At 49.5% G+C, this 10,979-nt stretch overlaps 1 long non-coding RNA gene across 1 annotated transcript; it reads left to right on the plus strand.

The window, feature by feature from the left end:
- Positions 1 to 3,675: 3,675 nt before the first annotated feature.
- On the plus strand, positions 3,676 to 6,759 carry LOC125445049. The gene is made up of 2 exons (XR_007246263.1): positions 3,676 to 3,974; positions 6,201 to 6,759. It is a non-coding gene; the product is annotated as an uncharacterized LOC125445049 (long non-coding RNA).
- The last annotated feature ends 4,220 nt before the right edge of the window (positions 6,760 to 10,979 follow it).

Below are 10,979 nucleotides of genomic sequence, written 5' to 3' on the forward strand. Positions count from 1 at the left end.
GGGTCAGTGATAGCGGTCGAGGGAACCGGGGCTGCTGCTGCTGGAGGGTCGTCGTCGCTGGGGGGACTCTGGCCGTCCTGCCTCGCTGGCCCTGGTGGACGTGGGAGGGGCTGGCAGTGGAGGAGCGCTGGGCTGGGAGGTCTGGGGGCGGCGGTGGGTCCGTCGCTTGCAGGGGGGCGGGAGGAGGGGGCAGTTGCTGGGGGGGGGGGCGGAGGGCGGGGAGTTCTGGTTCCGGGAAAGGGAGGCGTGCGTGGGGCTGATCTTCTGCCCCTTGGAGGACCGGAGGAAGGCTCGCTGCTGCTGCTCCTCTCCGGGAGACCCCTGCACGGTCCTCTGGGCGGCCTCCGTAGCCAAGCCGCCGGAGACACCTGAGCAGGTGAGCGGAGGCGTGCCCTTTTCCCAGGTGTGGGCAAGGGGGACAGACTTCAAGGACGTAGGTAAGGGTTCTCGGGTTCAACCCCCCCCCCCTTGCATATCCGAAGCTCCGCCCCCCCCCCCCCGTTTATGGATTTTTTGTATTTTAAAGTGTGTTTTCGGTTTTTGGCCAGCAGGGTACGCAGTTTTTAGGCTAGCGGCACCAAAATTTCAGGGTATCGTCAACTGACACTCCTGATGATACGAGCCAAGTTTGGTGAAGTTTGGTTCAGGGGGTCCAAAGTTATGGACTCCCAAAGGGGGTGCCCCACCCCCATTGTTTCCAATGGGAGCTAATAGAAGACGGGGGCTACACCTTTGAAGGTCCATAACTTTGGACCCCCTGAATCAAACTTCACCAAACCTGGGGGGTATCATCAGGAGAGTCTCCTAAAGATACCCTGGAAGTTTGGTGCTGGTAGCTTAACAACTGTACCTCTGACAGCAGGCACCCCCCCCCAAATTTCCCCAGATTCTCTTTTTAAATCCACCTCCTTCCACATGGATTTAAAGGGAGAATCTGAGGTCCCCAGGTTAAACACTGAAAGTGGTGCTGTTTCAGGGTGGGGGAGAATCCACCCCAAAACAGCATCACTTTCAATGTTGTTTAACTGGGGACCCCAGATTCTCCCTCTAAGGTGGATTTAAAAGGAGAATCTGGGCTCCCTAGTTGAAGCACCATTGAAAGTGATTTGATTTGATTTATTGTATTTATAAACCGCCCTCCCCCGAAGGGCTCAGGTACTGTTTGGGGGTGGATTCCAGCATCATAGCAGCTGCCCGGGGTGGGGGGTGGGGGGCGGCAAACCTCAGATTTTGCACTGGGCTCCATTTTCCCTAGGTACCCCTCTGCCTGGAGGGGAGGGAGAAGGGACTGCCAGCTGGGAGCCCAGCCAGTGGGGTGGGGGTGGGCTGGGGGTGGGCAGGGAAGTCTGCCATCCCTTGCCTCGGAGAGCTGCTTTTATAAGCACTGAGGCCAGGGGCAGGGCTTGGGGAGGCATGGCCACGCCCCCAGGGTGGGTGGGGGCGTGGCCTCGACCCCAGACCCCCCCCCTCTAAAAATCTAAACTTACATCACTGGGGACAGTCATTGTGGGACCCAGCTGAGCAGCTGCAGACTCTCAGGGCGGTGTGACCAGATCCTTGGGGTGAATGTTGTGCTAGGGGTCTGCAACCTGAGGCTCTCTCTCCAGATGTTCATGGACTACAATTCCCATCACCAGCACGGTCAATTGGGGCTGATGGGATTTGTAGTCCATGAACATCTGGAGAGAGAGCTGCAGGTTGCAGACCCCTGTGCTAGAGGAACCGGAGAAGGACATGCTGGTGGGGGGGGGGGGCTGGAAGAAGGCCCAGGGGGACGTTTGGAGAGCATTTGTGGCCACGTTCACCTTGGCCTTGTGTTTTTAGGAGGAAAAGGAGAGGAGGCTGCTGCCGCTGAGACCCGGTCCAGAGAGATTCCCAGCAAACAGAAGAAGATTTGGCCTTGTCTGTGTCCTGTCTGCACAGAATGGGGGAAGTGATGGGTTTCTTGATGCCTCGCATGGCTGTTCTCCTCCAGGAACTCAAAAGCTGAGAGGACCAGAAAAAAGATAACAGGGGTTTTCTTCTGGGGTCAGTATAATACACACCCCTGCAAGCTTTTTTGCATGAATTCTGACCACCGTTGAATGGCCAGAAGGTTTCTGGATGTATCTTGAAGCTGACCAAAACAAGGCTATTTTGGCTGAAAACACATACCAGCCACTTTTTTAAAACTTTTGAAAGGCTAGTGATGTACCATTTGAAAACCATCACGGATCCACTGTTGGACCCCTTGCAATTTGCATACCGAGCAAACAGATCGACAGACGATACTGTTAATATGGCTTTGCACTATATCCTACAGCATCTTGAATCGCCAAAGACCTATGCAAGGGTCCTCTTTGTTGACTTTAGTTCAGCATTCAATACTATCAGACCGGACATTCTTCTAACCAAACTAAATCAGCTAGCAGTACCTGAGCATATTTGTAAGTGGATCACAAGCTTCCTAACAGATAGGAAAGCAGCAGGTGAAGCTAGGAAAAATTACATCAGACACCTGTAAAATGAGCACAGGGGCCCCCCAAGGCTGTGTACTTTCATCACTTCTCTCTTCTCTCTGTGCATACCAAATGACTGCATCTCAAACAGTCCCATCTGTTAAAATACTGAAGTTTGCAGATGATACAACAGTGATTGGTCTCATTCGAGACAACTGATGAAACCCGAGATACAGATCGGAGGTTGAACAATCTAGCCCTCGTGGTGCCACTGGAACAATTCTTAGAACTGAAACACACTTAAAACCGTAGAAATGGTGGTAGATTTCCCAGGAGAAACCCTCCCATCCTACACTCTCCTCTCACAATACTAGACAACACAGTATCAACAGTGAGAGACCTTTAAATTTCTAGGCTCCATCATCATATATCTCATGACCTAAAATGGTCAATTTCCTAACATCAAAAAATGTCATCAAAAAAAGCACAACAAAGAATGTTCTTTCATAAGCCAACTCAAGGAAGCTCAAACTGCCCAAGGAGCTGCTGATACAGTCTCTACAAGAGTGAATCATTGAGTCTGTTATCTGCACCCTCTATAACTGTGTGGTTTGGTTCTGCAACCCAACAAGATCGACACAGACTTCAGAGAATAAATCAGAACTGCAGAAAAAACAATTGCTGCTAACCTGCCTTCCATTGAGGACCTGTATACTGCACGGGGCAAAAAAAGGGCTGTGAAAAGATTTACTGACCCCTCGCATCCTGGACATAAACTGTTTCAACTCTTACCCTCTAAACGTCGCTACAGAGCACTGCACACCAAGACAACTAGACATAAGAACAGTTTTTTCCCGAATGCCATCACTCTGCTAAACAAATAATTCCCTCGATAATGTTAAACTATTTATTATATACTTATTATATAATTACTGCACTACTTTTTTCATCATTCCTATTACCCATCTCCTCCCACTTGTGACTGTATGACTATAGCCTGTGCTGACATTTTATTTTATTTTATGATTTTACATTTTATGTTTTCATTACTACTGATTGTTTCCTGATTGCTTACTAGACCTATATGACAATCATTAAGTGCTGTACCTTATGATTCTTGACAAATGTATTTTTCTTTTATGTACACTGAGAGCATATGCACCGGAGACAAATTCCTTGTGTGTCCAATCACACTTGGCCAATAAAGATTCTATTCTATTCTATTCTATTCTAACCAGAAAATGTGGGCTTTATGTACCCACAGGGAATCAGTACTTGGTATCAATCTTTCAATGGATGCAATGTGCTATCACAACAGAAGGGAAAAAGAATGGATGTGAGAATATCACCTTGAAGGATTATCCCAACTATGACTGACGAATTTAAATCATAATCTGAAGAAGATTGAATTGAAAACGGCTACAATAGCGCAATCCGTTAATTTGTGTCTATCGGACTTGGCTCAGACCAGTCCGCATATCTACCAGACTTACAGCAAGTCAGTTTGACGGAATACAGGGAATGCAGCGCATTGAGGTCGGTTGATAGTCTTCAAGAAAGAGACTTGGTCCTATCATGTACATGGATTGGTAATTTAAGAGGACTGTTTGAAGACGGCACCCAAGAGCTGCTATTGTAATTTATGTGCTATATCGTATAGAACTGTATGAGAATTTTGCACAGTTGATTTTTGCACTTTATTTCACTGTTTGCACTTTAATGTTTGTTGGAATACTGATAATAATAAGCAGTTGATGCAGCGCGTTTGTTTCTGTAGTGAATCAGTACTTGCTCCCAATGGAAAGGTCATTAAATATTGGTAATGTGAAAGAGCCGTCTTTTCTTTGGAGTGTTGTGTGGAGGCAGAGGCGTACCTCCCATTGGGCAAAGTGGGCAGCTGCCCTGGGCGCCACCTTGTGGTGGGCGACAAAATTGCAGGTTTGTGAGGGATTTTGTATTTTCAGTGTTTTTCCGTTTTTGGCCTGCAGATGGCGCAGATTTTAGGCTAGCAGCACCACAATTTCAGGGATTTTTTGGGAGACTCTCCTGATGATATCACCCAGGTTTGGTGAGGTTTGGTTTAGGGAGTCCAAAGTTATGGACTCCCAAAGGGAGTGCCCCCATCCCCCATTGTTTCCAATGGGAGCTAATAGGAGATGGGGGCTACACTTTTGAGGGTCCATAACTTTGGACCCCTGAAACCAGACTTCACCAAATCTGATTGTGTATAATCAGTAGGGTCCTCACGAAGATACTCTTGAAATTTTGGTGCTACTATCTTAATAATTGCACCCTGACAACAGGCACCCCTAAATTTCCCCCAGATTCTCTTTTTAAATTCACTTCCCTTCCCACCAATGCTTGTTTTCTTTCTTTCTTTTATTCCTCTCCAGTGCCTAATAAAGGTTGATGTTGTTGTTGTTGTTATCAAGAATCTACCCCCTATCCGGGCATGGATTTAAAAGAAGGGAGAATCTGAGGTCCCCAGTTTAAACACTTCATTTAAACTGATGCTGTTTGGGGGTGGATTCCAGCATCACTTGTTTAAACTAGGGAGCCCAGATTTAAATCCACCTTAAAGGGAGAATCTGAGCCCCCCCCCCCCCCAGTTTAAATAACATTGAAAGTGATGCTGTTTCCCCCAATTGGGGGGACTGGATACAACACCATAAAATGTTTTTCATAGCAGTAAAAAAACATTTTGAAAGAATTTTGAAAAATGTTTTCCAAAATATTATTTCACATTGTGGCATTTAGCCCATTGCTTATAATTTCAGATTTGTGAGTTGGGTGATGTTCTATAATGTGATGGTGACTTTGAAACGACCTGGTGGAAAAAATCATTGTTTGGTCATGGTGGGGGAGGGTGGCCACCCATGGGGGGGGGCATCAAACTCAGGTTTTGCCCAGGGCTCAAGTTCGCCTAGGTTCGCCCCTGTGTGGAGGCCACTAAAGTGCATGGCGGCAGAAGCTTCATGACTTCAATACATTCCCAAAAACAGGGACCCACCAGCTACAAGGGAGAAATGCCTGTGGCGTAGGAGGTTAAGAGCTCGTGTATCTAATCTGGAGGAAGCGGGTTTGATTCCCAGCTCTGCCGCCTGAGCTGTGGAGGCTTCTCTGGGGAATTCAGATTCGCCTGTGCACTCCCACACACGCCAGCTGGGTGACCTTGGGCTAGTCACAGCTTTTCGGAGCTCTCGCAGCCCCGCCTACCTCGCAGGGTGTTTGTTGTGAGGGGGGAAGGGCAAGGAGATTGTAAGCCCCTTTGAGTCTCCTGCAGGAGAGAAAGGGGGGATATAAATCCAAACTCTTCTTCTTCTTCTAAAACAGATTAATGTTGCTGTGTATGTCTGTCTGTCTCCCTCTCTTTGTATGTCTCTTTCTGCCTGAGTACATCTTGATGGGAATGGATAGCAAGTCAAGTCAGTGAATAACGATTATCAGTATAATCCTGAAAGAGCCCTGAGTTTGCCAGCTGGATTACCCCGGAGAGTAAAATGAGGTTGCAAACACAGCACCCAACATATCTGTGGGAGCCCCAGTGACTCCGGGGGGGGGGGGGGGGGCCACTGGCTTCCAGGGGCCCACTTAGAGATGTACTCAGGGCGTTGCCTTGCGAGAGGTCAGGTGTGAAAGCCAGCCCCTTCGAGTTGCATCTGGGAGAGGTGCGTGTTCTTGTCTACGCGAATGGTGTGTTTGTGTGCAGTTACCTGGCGGTGTTATAATATGGGAATTGAAGCTGGTGTCTTTCTATCACAGGCCCCGGGGTCTGCAGAGCGTCCGGTCCATGGGGCATAACTGGCAGACATGAGTCGGTGTCTGAGGCCTAACACAGCAGCCTCCCCCCTCGCCAGGAGAGGAACGGAGAGGAGTCGTGATGGAGGGAGAGGTTTTCTCAGGGTTGTGATATCCAGACTCCTCATCGGTCTGCAACGCAATGCTTGTGCATGGGGGGAAGGTCCGGCTGCCTGCCTGAGACTGAAGTCTGCTCGCTGGAGGAGGCGTCGGGGAAAACTCTAAGCACTCGTGATACAGGTTTGTTTTTGCCTCAGCACCTTTGGCCAAAAGGGCTATTCGTGACTGAACAGCCATAATAAAGTTGAGCTGTTCTGTGTCGTTTCTTTCTCGCCTCTGTCCTGATATCAAACTCTGGTAAGTGAGCCCCATTCTAGACAGACGGACAGACGGATGGACGAGCAGACGGACAGACGGATAGATCACCTCACTGTAACTACCAGTTTGGCTGCATTGCAGTAAGAAAGTGTGTTCGCCAAGACTGATCTGTATGCTTTTAATAAACTTTGATGCAAGTGTTTAACGCACTGTACAACTTTGTTTTTGCCTCAACACCTTTGTCCAAAAGGACTATTGTTACTACCGTGTTTCCCCGAATAATTTTTGCTCCCAAAGATGTGCTATGTCTTATTTTCAGGGGATGTCTTATTTTGCTGTGTTCTGTTCGTCGGGCATGCTTCCAAACAAAAACTTTGCTACGTCTTACTTTTGGGGGATGCCTTATATTTCGCACTTTAGCAAAACCTCTACTATGTCTTATTTTTAGGGGATGTCTTATATTCAGGGAAACAGGGTAAGTAGCCCTAATAAAGACGAAGTGTGTGGTGTTGTACTGCCAGGTGAGGCCTGTGTACTTCATAGGTCTTTGTGGGTACAGATAGAGGTGGAGGGACTTATTTTATTTATTTATTTATTTATTAGATTTCTATACCGCCCTATCCCTGAGGGGCTCCGGGCGGTGTACAACAATAAACATAATAAAATGGCAAAATCTTTAAAAGCTGCGATAAAACAGCAAAAGCTAAATCTTAAAAATACAATAAAATACAATAAAAATACAATAATAAATATAATACAATAAAAATACAATAATAAATATAAATGGCATCCAGCTGCTCCGTATTTGAAATCCTCTCCCCAAGAGGGAGGAATGGCAGGTCCCAGATGTAGAGGGCCATGAGGCAGAGGGCCATGAAAGGGGGAGGCACCATCAGCGGCTGGTTCCTCCAAAGGCTCGGCGGAACAGCTCTGTCTTACGGGCCCCTGGGCGGAACTCACCAAGGGTCTCCGCGATGGAGCCCGAGACCAGCTGGAGGAAGAGCATTCCACCAGGCCCGGGGCCAGAGCCGTGAAGGCCCTGGCCCGTGTGGAGGCCAGCCGACATCACCCGAGGGGCCAGGGACCACAGAGTAGGTTGGCCCTTCAACTGGGATCCGAAGAGAGCCGTATTGCAGGGACATTATATATGGGGGTGATGTCTGCGGTCTCGAAGATCACGATGGTCCCAGGCCGCGTAAGGCCTTAAAGGTCAACCTGCCAACACCTTGAAGATGATCCGGAACTCTACTGGGAGCCACAATGCAGCTGACGCAGCACAGGCTGGATGTGTGTTCCCAGGTGGCGCTGCCTGTGAGCAAACAGCGCCGCCCGCATGCACCGCACCAGTTTTAGTCTCTCGGATCAAACGCGAAGGGAAGGCCCGCTGTGAGAGCCGAAGTTACAATAGTCTAATCTGGAGATGACCGTTGCACGGATCACTGTGGCTAGATCCGCTTGGGAGAGAGAAGGCAAATAAATACCGGGCCTGGCGAAGATGGGGGAAAAAAAGAGCAACCCGGGTTATATGGGCCACCTGGGTCTCCCATTGAGAGAGACGAATCCAGGTGGACTCCCCATTGGCAGCGCTAGCGGAGGGGGTCGGCGCCAAGCCTATGGCCCCCTCCCACACCGGGCGGCTGAAAAGTCCCACCTCCCCTTCGCGGCCAAGCCAGAGAGGATCTCCGATGCTTCGATGGATTCAGTAGTTTAACCTGCTCTGTCGTAACCAACCAGCAACTGCCTCCATACAATGCTGTAGAGCCGCCAGGGGCGACTGCTCCCACTTCCATCAACAGAATGAGCTGAGTGTCATCTGCATATTGATGACAAGATCAGCCCAAAACTCCGCACCAGCTGAGCAAGGGGTCGTATGTAGATGTTAAATAACAGCGGGGATAATAAATTACCCCCCCTGGGTAATACACCGCAGACTGAAGCGGGCACTTCCGGGAGGCCTGATCCCCGCACCTCACTCTGCTGATCTCCGGCCCCGGAGAAAGCGAGACAATCCAATAGCTGGGGACAGTGCCCCGTATCTCCGGAGGCTGACCAGGCGAGTGATAAGGTCAAAAGACGGTCATGGTCGCACTGCACATCAAACGGCCAAGGCGGTAAGGTCTAGCAATACCAGCAGCGCCGATCCGCCTTGGTCAAGCTGAATACGGAGTGTGTCTGTGACGGCGACGAGAACAGTCTCCGTCCCATGCCCAGCACGGAAGCCAGACTGGAAGGGGTCGAAAGCCGATGCGTCATCCAGGAAACCTTGAAGCTGCTCCAACACCACTCTCTCAATTACCTTCCCCAGAAACGAAAGATTCGAGACGGGGCGGTAATTGGCGCCACCATCGGAAATTGTTCTCTTGGAGAATGGTGATATCAGCAACCAACCGGGTGTCGCTAAAGATTGGCTTCTGAGAATTGCAATCATGTTGTCAGACTGAATTTTTATAAATGCAGGGACGGAAGGACTTGCCCTGTGTGGAGACGGAAGAGTCTTGTTGGCACACGTCACGTTGGTGGGAAGGGAGCATCCGAGGTCACAGGCCCAGGAAGCTCCAGCTCAGAAAAAGGACCAGGTGTGAAGGGACGGCTTCCGTCTGGGATGCTGGAGGGCCACGGCCAGTCCAAATAGTCAAGTCTGGCCTTGATGGACTGATGGTCGGAATCAGATGGATGAGTCCAAAATGGCACAGCCGATGTTAATAGATCCTACAATAGTGCTGGCCTGCGTGGATATGGGGACACTTTGATGCCTTGGAGCATTTCAGGGGATGGGACTCTGTTGGGTGGAGTATTGTCATGGTGGGCGGGTGTGTTTCTTGCCAGGAATTAAATGACAAATAAAAGCAGCACTGTGACGGCTAAGTGGCTGATCTACCAGATTCTCTGTGGCTGGGAATGAGGCAGGACAACCGGGCGTTGGGGCTAAAATAGAGCCAAAATAACCTTAACAGAGGTCTAGACTCTTCCCATGTGTTATGGGGTGTGTTTCTCTCTTAGCTGTTTTGCTCCAAGAGTTCCTCCAAGCTTATGGTGTTGCAGAGAGTGCTGCTCTAGTTTGGCAAATCGGGGCCCCCAGTGGTAATGCAATCGGACTGGGTATCTCTGTTCCTACCTCTGCCAATTCATTTCCCATTATACTGCCGCTGGCTCCAAAATGGCATTTCGTGAACCGTGGGAGACTGGCAAAGACAGGCTGTGATACAGACCCAGGCCCACAAAACAAAGACAAGAAGGCAGAGTTTCCTGGCCAAGGCTCGTGCAGACGGTCTGCCAGCAATTCTCTTTTTAGAAACGTGTTACTGGCCACCCAGAGAATCTGTGCCTGGGCTACAGCTTAAACAACCCCAGAACATTCCCGTTTGCCTGTGAACTACAATATCTGTCAGGGTGGGGAAGGGGTGTGGATTGTTGAGATTGTTGTCAATTGCGCACCTGGGCCATGAGGAGTCTTTACTGAGTCGCACCAGCAGAGGGCAGCATCACACATGAAAACCAACAACTGGACTACATCTCCACAAACACAATAATAAACAGTCAGCGTGTGTTTATTAAAATATTGCAGTGTAGCTGTGGTGTCAGGTCAGCCAGGCAGATGTATTTCTTGGAGAAGACGGTCATCAGTTATAGGAACAAGAGAAGGTTGTGTGATCCCAGAGGGACACTCCAGGCAGAGCCACTTGACCTGACCAGACTGGGAAGGAAGTCCTGCTGTTGGGGGCCGACTGGGCACTGCACCGACCCCACCACCGATAAAAAGCAGCTGGGGGAGCCGCAAAGGGGACCAGGAGGAGGAGCAGTTGGGGAGGGGGTCTCTGACTCTGCTCTTCTTTTGGAAAAGAGGGGGAGGGGGATGTGTGTGCTTCTCCAGCTTTTTCCATTTAAAAAACCAGCTCCCTTCTTGGATTCAGAAAACTTGGCCGCATAGATCCATGCCATGGTAAACTTGAGACTAGACTACTATGACAGCCTCTTCATGGGGCTGCCCTTGAATATGACCTGAGCTGAAGCCAGAAACTGCAGATAGTCGAAAAGTGGCAGCTTGCTTGTTGTCAGGAGTGAGTCATTATACATCCGTGGTGGCGAACCTTTGGCACTCCAGATGTTATGGACTACAATTCCCATCAGCCCCTGCCAGCATGGCCAATTGGCCAATTGGCAGGGGCTGATGGGAATTGTAGTCCATAACATCTGGAGTGCCAAAGGTTCGCCACCACTGTTATAGATGAATTTCGGCTGTCTTAAGATAGCTCTGTTGGCTGCTGATCAGTTCCTGGGTTCAGCTCAAGGTGTCAGTGCTTACCTTCAAAGCCCACCACTGCTGCTCCTGCAGGTGGATTCTAATCTGGAGAACCGTGTTTCACTCCCCACTCCTCCAGCTGAGTGGCAGAGGCTTATCTGGTGAACCAGATGTGTTTCCGCACT

This window comes from Sphaerodactylus townsendi, linkage group LG15, assembly GCF_021028975.2.
Source record: "Sphaerodactylus townsendi isolate TG3544 linkage group LG15, MPM_Stown_v2.3, whole genome shotgun sequence".
Taxonomy (NCBI): Eukaryota; Metazoa; Chordata; class Lepidosauria; order Squamata; family Sphaerodactylidae; genus Sphaerodactylus; species Sphaerodactylus townsendi.